The sequence below is a fragment of the Macrotis lagotis genome, chromosome 1 (genome assembly GCF_037893015.1).
Source record: "Macrotis lagotis isolate mMagLag1 chromosome 1, bilby.v1.9.chrom.fasta, whole genome shotgun sequence".
Classification (NCBI taxonomy): Eukaryota; Metazoa; Chordata; class Mammalia; order Peramelemorphia; family Peramelidae; genus Macrotis; species Macrotis lagotis.
Genome location: NC_133658.1, coordinates 114,383,243 through 114,393,085, shown reverse-complemented (window position 1 = coordinate 114,393,085; position 9,843 = coordinate 114,383,243). Strand labels below are relative to the sequence as shown.

Here is a 9,843-nt window from a genome sequence, read left to right as displayed (position 1 = left end):
CCTTGGCTCCTGGTCTCTTCATCTGAAAAAGCAGAGTCTTGGACTAGATCAGAGGTGTCCAACATGAAGCTCTTCAAGGCTCATTACTGCCATTCCCTAGGAGAACTGAGCCAGGTTAAAACACAATTGGGAAATATTTAACAAAAACAATAAAAATACAAGTGACCAGGGATAATGTTAATATGTGGTTTTCTAAATCAATAAGCACCAGCAGGGATACTTATATCATGGTTTAGTGACTGTTTCCTTTTGAGTCTGACACTATTAGACTAAATCTCTAAGGTCTCTTCTAGGCCTAATAAGCCTACGATCTCATAATGGGAAAGGTCTGGCTTAGTTTTCATATTCTATAAGGTCACAATGTCTGCTATGCATAAACAGTACTGCAAATTGTTACTTCACTACATCTTTTTTTGTGACAAAAAGATAAGAGAACTTTTATTTTTCAGGTTGAGTGTGCCAGAAGAAATAAAGAATAAAGGAATTACCTCATACCTATTTCTTTTAAGCTGAAGGAGTCCCAGTTAAATTCCACAAGGAAATCAAAAAGGCAACTGGGGACCTCGTCAATTATAGCCCAGGGTTTGCTGGAGGAAAGTGTATAACTGATTTCAGAAGATAAGGGACCGAGTGCATTTACCTGAAGATGAGGCCAGGCTTCAACTGACGAGACTGGAGATAATGAGGAAGGCATTCTTTGGTTTGGTGGGGAAATCATGATTCTGAATCATCAATCAGGACAGTTTTATCTGATTGTTAAGTTTTCAAGAAAAGTGTACTTGAATTTTCCTGGGAACATTTAAGAAAGCCAGTCAGTCCAAAAAAAAAAAAAACAGAAGAAGAAGAAGAAGAAGCAGATTGAGGAGGAAGGAGAATGGTTAAATCACATTTGGACTTGAAAATCTTCCACTGCCTCACACATAGTAGGCATTTAATAAATGTTTATTGAATGAATTAGGATGATTGCAAGGTTTAAATGTTATATTTTAATGCTGTACCATTTAACTAAATGAATTTTTGAGAAATACAATGAACTATGGTTAATATGACGATAAAGAATAAGAGAGTTTCTCATTTAAAATGAAAGGTAGGTTTAACCTCTAAGGAATTATGAGTTCAGTATATTAACATGCAGTAGAATAATAAGTGGTGATGTGAGGTGAGAGGAGTGTTATTCCAAGGTAAACTTTTTTCAGAATTAATGAATTAAAGGGTTCCTTTAGGCAGTTAATCAAAAACAAGCATTTAGTAAGAAGCAAGGCAACAGCATTGGTTAGCTTACTCTTTGCCTAGAACTGTGCTAAACTGAAGATAAAAATTCAAGTGTTAGATGGATGTCTCCCACATGTAACACATGTGGGGGGTGTGAAGGTAAAAAGTGTTTCCTGCCCTCACCCTTCACCAGGGGATGCATTAAAAGTAGCGGAGCAGGAGGTTAGGACCAGAACTGACCATTCTACTCTCCTCAAAGAAAGATGGCATACTAGTTTAGAATTAGCACTATCTGTTCCTTTATATTAATTTTAATCTAGGGGAAGTAACTTTAAGATTCAAGCTAAGCTCCTGATCCATTTTCATGAATGGGGAAAGGGAACCCTGAAATTCAAATCCAAGGTTTGACTTTCACCAAATATCAGTTCTACAAAGTACATGCATAGTCAAAAATAAAGAAACATTTATCCAAGGTAAAAAAAAGCAAAAGTCAGAGGAGTATATAAAAGAATAAATACCAGACAGTACAAATTGAAGGCACTCTTTCCATTAGGAATGAGACAACTCAAGCAAGAAGGATCTCTCCCAAGGGAAAATTTTCTCAAAGACTTTAGTTTACTAAACTGAGGATAGCAACATGATAGATACTACCAGCACTTCTCATGTATGATTCTTTCCAGAATCCTTCTCTCCCTTCAATGATTTAAGAGCAGTTGGCATCACAGATCTTTTCTCTTGAAAATAGAACCCCAGGTCTCCTCTGTCACTCTTACCAATTCCACCTTTTCCCATACATAGACATGGGCACTTATCTCCACCAATGAGAAAAAGAGTCTCGACAATGAGCTTTGAGGTGTGAGTTACACAAAAGATAAAGAGTCTCTGCTCTCAAGGAAAATTCTGATAAGGGAAAAACAATGCAGAAAAGGGAGCAGAAAAAGAAGAGGAAGAAAGAACTTATGTTGGGACAAGGTAAAATAGTTCAAAAAGTCACAAAGGCAAGGAATGATGACCTGCTTGGGCCACTCCCCAAAATAGTTTCCAGTTGTAAGTCACCAATGGGAGGAGACTCCCAAGGAAGAAGCATGTTCTGGGGTGACTATATGAAAAAGATAGTTTGAATTCTCCCACAGTTGATCAGATCCCAGTTGTAATAAGTCCCAGAAGTCATCTAGTCTATCAACAAGCATTTATTCTTTAACTATATGCTATGTATTATGCTAGTCCAATTCATTCCTGAAGAAGTCTCCTTTACAATACAATTAACAATGATCATCCAGTCCTTACCTGAAAAATTCTAGCAAGAGGCAACTTAGTAATTCTGTTTTCATTATTTCATTTTTGAATAGCTCCAAATATTGGGAAGTTTTCCTTTACATCTAATTTAAGTCTATCTCTTCAACTTCCACTCCTTGCTCATAGTTCTTGCTTCTAGGGTTCAAATGTGCAAACCTAAGCCTTGTTCCATGTGATAGCCGTTCAAATACTACAAGGCAACTATAAGGTACCCCCCCCAGTCTTTTTTTTTCAATTTAAAGTCCTCTTTTCCTTTCGTCAGACTTTATTTCTGCCATTAAAGTCTCAAATGGATGGATCTAAATGTTTTACGATTATTTATAACTTTTGACATAATAGTCATTGTGCCTGTCCCCTTTCTCCCCTTGCCATCCCTTCTTTCTCCAGTTCACAAGCTCATTGGACTTAACTTACCCCCACACTATGGGTGTTTTAAACCTGTAGTTTGTAGCAGTCACAGCTCAAAGCTCTTGGTACCAAGTCAAATTTCCTGATGCTTTCTTTTTCTGAGAGAATTGGTTTTCAGCACTCATTCTCCCATTTTGCATTAGCAAAAGTACTTGCTTGTTCTTTCTCCTCTTTTTTTAGCTTGTATTGTGATCAAAGAGGTGATAGGCCAATTCAAAAGCCCTTTGGTAAGGGTTTGAGGGGATGACCCTCTTTAGAGAAACTGTTTCAGTAAGTGCTTCCTCCATGGCCATTTGCCTGTTTCTTTAATTTTCATTCCCTATTGAATCTGGAGGGGGAACAATAAGGTAGAGTCCCTTAGCACTTAACTTTCAATCTCCCACCTACCCTCTTTTACACTCACAAAAGGAACAAATGGCTTTTTTTTTAAACTTCTCTTTGTTGCCATTTTCCTCCAGGCAAAATTTTATGGGACTTGGATGATTTTGTGGAATTTGAACATCTTAGCACTAAAATTTCCTTGGAATTATGTTATTTTGGCTAGGAGATTTTTTATTGCAAGTATTTGTTGAAGGGATAGTGGCATCTTAAACAAATATCTGCTAAATTAATAAACCTCATAAATTACAAAATCCCTGAGCACCAACTGCTGAAATACAATCACTCTCTGACCTGAACCTATTAAATGAATAAGTCTGCTGTGCATAATTTACACTAGTGATATGAATGAAAAATAGCTCCTTTAAAAGGAATATAAAATAACAAAATATTCTTGGTGTCAAAGCAGAATTATTATTTACTGAGGGTTTTATTTCCTTTGATATTGGTTTATGGCTCATCTAATAATTTTTAGCTTTATTAGTCTTTTTCTTTCAATTGTTCAGTGATCTATGATCTAATAATTATTATATGTTTCTGTATTGACTGGTATATGACTGATGTGCAAAAAAAGTATTTAGCATGCTAATATTCCATATGTGGAGAATAATAATTTTTTTGTCCTTCATTATGGAAGAAGACCATGACATCAGGGAAATGATGCCATAGCAAGCACATGAATTGGATTTGAGTGAGGGGGTGCTGTGCTGTCACCAGCCTCACATTCTCCTCCAGAGTCATCTGGGTCCAATGGCCAGATATGAATCATGTTGCCTGAAGATGACCCTGGCTGCCAGACAGTCAGGAATAAGTGACTTGCCCAAGGTCGGCTGAGGCTAAATTTGAGATCCCATCCTCCTGACTCCAAGACCTGTACTCTATTCATTGTGCCACCTAGTTGCCCAAGAACAGAGACTAGCTCTGATTTCACTGGCATAAGGAACTTCCTGATAAGAAGACAATTTCTACCAAGACAGGTCAGCATTTTTCTATGCAACATATAGTCTTAAAGACTTGTCTGGAGAACTGAGAGGTTAAATAGCTTGCCTAGGGTAACACAGTCAATATATTTCAGAAGTAAGTCTTTAACTCAGCCTTCTTCATGTAAGTCAATCATGTAAGACATTTATTAATTGTCTCCTCTGTGCTAAACTCGAATAAAAACCCTGAGGATGCAAAGAAAGACTAAAAACAGTCCCTGTTCACAGGAGACCATGGAGGAGATGACATAAAATCAACTATGTATGAACAAGTTCCATATACATGTTTCATAGTTGAAATAATCTCAAAGGGATGTATTAACTAAAGTTCTACCATCTGCAAGAAGGCTTTACCTAATCCCTCTTCATGCTAGTGCCTTTCCTCTGAGATAATCTCATATATACATATGTTTCTCCCACTGGATTGTGAGGTCCTTGAGACAAGGGATTGCTATTTGCCTTTCTATGTATTCCTAGTGCTTAGCAGTATGTGGCATATAATAAACACTTAATAATTGATTGTTGACTTAACTTGACTTCCCTACTCCAAGCCCAATTCTTAATCCACTACATCACACTGTTTCTTAAGATGATACAGTATACTCTTACATAAACGCTATCTTATAAATATCAGTAGAGTAATCCAAAGACCAACTTTATTGATTTTGTTGCTGTTGTTCAGTCATTTTTACTCATGTTTGACTCTTCATAAACCCATTGGATTTTCTTGGTAAAAATATGAAATAGTTTGCCATTTCCTTCTCCAGCTAATTTAACAGATGGGAAAATTGAGATAAACAGGGTTAAGTGACTTGTCCTGAACCACGCAACTACTATGTGTCAGTCCAGATTTGAATTTATGAAGATGAGTCTTTCTAACTCCAGATTTCTGCTCTATCCACTGAGTCATCTAGCTACCTAGCTTCACTGACAATCTTATCTAAAGAATCAAAGTCCTCTAATACATCATGGTCATAAGACTTTTAGAGGGCATGTAATTCAAAAAGACCTTAGAAGTGATATAATCCAGGACCATTTCATAGTTGAGAAAACTGAGTCTGAACAGGTGATTTAATCACAGTTGCATAGCAGCTTACTATCAGAGATATCACTACAAGCTACCTCTTCTGAATTGTAGCTGAATGCTTCCAATATACCATTCTCTTTCATATAGATGAACACTCGGGTCACTTAGAATACTGAATATCCTAGATATAGAAGACCAATGTTTCAAATAGAAAGAAGATCCACTTTAAGTAAGGACTCTGACTCTTTGACTTAGAAAACCACACTTAAGCACTATTATGTATTAAACACTATTGTATTTTTATTGATTTTGTCATATATGTCTCAATTTTAATCTGGTTCTGGTTGAAATGAATGCTTTGGGTCTCATTTTTGAACCCTCTGTACTAGACCACCAATATAATCTACCCAGGTGGTAGTTAAATAAGACTTGCATTTTCCTTTTCTAGGTGTTAATGGAAATTATCCTAAGAAAATTCTGGAATTAATGGTACTAACAGACCTCAGTCACACAATGCTAAGAAATCTAAGTAATGGTGTCCATAGTGAAAGACCTCCTGTGGCGGATTTATGGAAGGACAAGGGAAAAGAGTCCTGTAGTATAAGAAGTCAGAGATGCTGCATTGTTGAAAGATATATTCAGTTAGTGAGCTTACCAAAGGTAGGTATCAACCGCAGTGCTAAACACAATACCCTATCCATAGCAAATGTTTAATAAATATTTGTTGATTGCTAATTCTTTGTAGAGGCAGGTAAAAGTGATTTGTTGCAAATACCAGGTAATATTTAGCTCTCTAGACCAGGGGTTGGCTAACTACAGCCTGAGGGTCAAATCTAACCTGCCACCTGTTTTTGATAGAGCCTGTCTGCTAAAAATGATTTTTAAATTTATTTGCAGGAAATTAAAAAGTAGAGGAAGACCAGATTTGGGTGGACCAGATTTTACCCAACCCTCCAGTCATAGTTTGCTTATCTCTGGTCAAGAAGACCATATTCTATCTAAGGAAGACCTCATCTTTGATATTAGATAAACTTATTGCAGGTGAAAGGTTACAGTTCCTAATAGATAATATTGCTAATTCCAGTCCCCTTCTTTATTTCTATCTCTATTCTCATGTCTGGTTTCTTTTCTTTATGTAGAAGTTATTTTTTACATAATTGTATATTTGTAGTGAGATGGGAATTATTCCATCTAGTCAGCATGCATGAGAGTCCTCATTAAATACTTCTTTCTCTAGCAAAATTATGTATTTATTTAATGGAGTTCAGTGTACCAGGTGTTCCAGTGAAAGATGCTGGCAAAGATCCTTAAGTAAAAAGTGGACTAGCCTTTACAGCTTTATGATACTACAGCCTTGTTAGCAGATAACTGGTTAAGAAGTGCAGGTAGTCAGATAATTAATTGGTGGAGAAAAATTTTCCTTAACACTGTAAAAGAGAACAGTTGTAAGAATGATTGCCTGCATTGAAGTTTGTAAAGCCATCAGCTGAGAGAAGCCATTGGGGCTTTTGATAACAAACTGGTTTACACTTGTGGAGTCGTATACCAGAAGTATTTTATTTCAAGAAGATAATAATAACACTCTAAGGTTTGCAAAGCACTTGACATATTTTTTCAATAGTTCTCACAACAACATTATGTGATAAGTACTATTATTATTCCCATTTTACAGATGAAGACATCAAGGTTGAGAGAGATTGTTTTACTCAGGGTCTCTAAAGTGGAAATCTCTAAAGTGGAATTTACAATCAGGTCTTCCTTAGTCCAGGTACAACATTATCCACCTTTCAGAACTTCTTGCCTTGAAATAAATTCAAAATAGAATTTAGCTAGGGTAAGATAACAATTCCAGTGAAATCTGGGTATAAAATATACTTTCTGACTGCTAATAGTTAAGAATTAGTCCAGGAATTTACCTAGAGGATTTCTTAGATCTCCTTCAGATCTAAGGTTGCTTAGTCTAAATCAGAGAAAGCTTTGGAATGATATGATGAAGAGATAGTGTGCTATGGTAAGAAAAGAATTGGACCTAGACTTGGGAAAGCTCCCTTTTGATATTTACTAACTTGTGAAATGAGTAAGTCATAACCTCTCTAAGCCTCAGTTCCTTCATTTGAAAATCAAATGCAATAACAACTGTAATTCAGGTTACTGTGAAGCAAAAATGAGATAGCATGTAAAATATAATGAAAATGTTCCATAAATTTCAGTTATTATTATTCTTATATTTATCTATAAGTAATTGAAGGTTTTTCATGTAAGAAGATTAGATCTTTTTCCACTTGGTCCCAAAAGGCAGAACTAGGAACAGTTGGTGGAAGCTGCAGGGAAGAAGACTTAAGATTTATATAAGGAGAAATTCCTTAGTCATTAGAGATATAAAAAAGTGAATCCAGAGGTAATGAATAATGATAGATTTAAGATTTCCCTTCTTAGATGGAAGGCTAGATGACCACTTGTTGAGGACATTAGAAGACAATCTATAATCAATAAAAACTCTGATATTAGAATTCAACTATTTCCATAGAGGTTTTTTTTCTTTTGAATAGAATGTGGAAGTGTTTATAAAACATATAATGGATCTTGAAAGCCTCTATCTGAAGCTCAAAATATTCAATTTATAGATTGAACCACATGACAAATGTATCCTACTTCCACCTAGTGACAGCATCCCCAAATTGCCGGTAAAGTATCTAAGGATCTGAAACCTCAAACTTAGAGTTATAAAAGAATAACAAATCTATAATTCCTATCTCATCTGCACAATCACCTTTTAGATTTCAGCATGGTATAAAAAGAGGTACAAGTTTTATCTGGATTTCTAAATGGTCATCATTCATCATCTGGATTTCTAAATGGTCATCAAACCATTGCTTGCTATAAAGATCCCTTTAAAATATTTTTTGGTTGCTTTTAACAGTTAGTCCCCAATTCTGAAAGACAACAGTTACTGCCATTTTGTTATTGTTTTTCAGGTTTATGTCTATACCACATGTGGAAATAACATGGGTGAATTTTGTATAATTCTTTTCCCTATTTACTAAAAAGATATGCTCAATGCAGGCATTACTATTGATGTAATGATGGATTATTTTTTTTTATCAGAATTCATGACAACCTGGAGTAGAGAATGGCCATTTGGTTCTTCGGTCTGAGTACACCAAACTACTTTCACCTGGGATTTAATAAAATAGAATCGGAGACTTCAAAATGGAAAGACCAGACTATTAGCCCCCTGCCTCATCTAATGCCTTCAGAGCACTTCGTTCCATAGTTTAATAGAAGAAGATGCATATACCAAGGACGTTTTGAAAAGATCAGTAAATGGCCACTGGGAAGCAGACTTCTTCTGATATGAGGTTTGATGTTTTAAGCTTTTCTACTTTTTCTTCCACCTGTTCCCATTGTTACTAGAGGAGCTTCTTCAGCCATTTGACAATCTTGACGGTGAGAATCTTTAATCGTCTGTTGGACTCTGCTTTCTCAGTCAGTGTCACTATATCTTGCTGCTTAAATGCTTTATTTTATTTTATTTTGCACAAGTTCTGTGTATTCACCTTGAATGTGTCTAAACCCTGCTGATCTCTTCGTCCTGTTACTTGCTTTTGTAGAAAAATCTCAGAAGTTACTTCCAGTTATTCAGGGGGTCATGAACTTCACTGGGCTCATCTTCAACTTCATCATATTCCACTTAATTGAAGAATGAAAGACAACTTCAAGTAACCCCCACCAATACTACCTCCCTACCAAAAAAGAGACTTATTCAAGGGTTCAATTGTGGCCCAATTTCCAGAGAATTTTTATAGATCAATGAACCAAGTAAAATGTTAATAGCAGAATTGCTATGTCAGATGCTATAAAAATATCAGATGTACAGTGGAAAAATAAGAACTCCTCCAAATGGAAATGATACCAGTGTTTAATGTTTTTAATTCATAAAAATTAAATCATCACCTTGTCATATAAATTATAGTATTTATAGAGTATATTGAGGTTTACAAAGCACTTTATATATATCATCTCACAGCAACCATGAATGCCATATGCTATTATTATAATACCCATTTTATAGATGAATCAACAGAGCAGTCAGGCATTAGGTGACTTGTCCAGGGCCGCATAGCTTGCAGGTGATAAAGATCAAAAATGACTTCAACTTTTCTTGAATTTAGACCAAGTACTCATATATCAAAATTGTGACTGTTATAATGAAAATTTTACATAGCACCTTGATTTTAGTGTGATAAAATAAAAAGAACACCATGGAAAAAGTCAGAAGACCTGAGTTCAAGTTCAAGGTTTTTCCTTTACTCACATTAATACCCTAGACAAGCCATTAACCTCTTGGAATCTATTTCCTCATTTATAGAGGATAGGAATAGGAGAAGATACTGTGATTTCTTTGGTTTAGAGAACTTTCAGGTAGAAAAGATCTCTTTACTTATGGAGGTCAGCATCTTCTTTATAAGTAATGTTCTTAAAAAGTTTCTTACAGAAGAAGTGTTGAACTCATGGATCCCAATGCTGCCAGAACCAGACTAA

At 35.6% G+C, this 9,843-nt stretch overlaps 1 long non-coding RNA gene across 2 annotated transcripts; it reads left to right on the top strand.

Annotated features, from left to right (window-relative positions):
- Nucleotides 1-460: 460 nt before the first annotated feature.
- LOC141514048 (uncharacterized) lies at nt 461-9,188 on the top strand. 2 transcript variants are annotated; one of them, XR_012475939.1, is made up of 4 exons: nt 461-923; nt 5,750-5,961; nt 8,407-8,660; nt 8,913-9,188. It is a non-coding gene; the product is annotated as an uncharacterized LOC141514048 (long non-coding RNA). The 2 variants fall into 2 exon arrangements; XR_012475938.1 differs by having other exon boundaries at nt 8,407-9,188.
- The last annotated feature ends 655 nt before the right edge of the window (nt 9,189-9,843 follow it).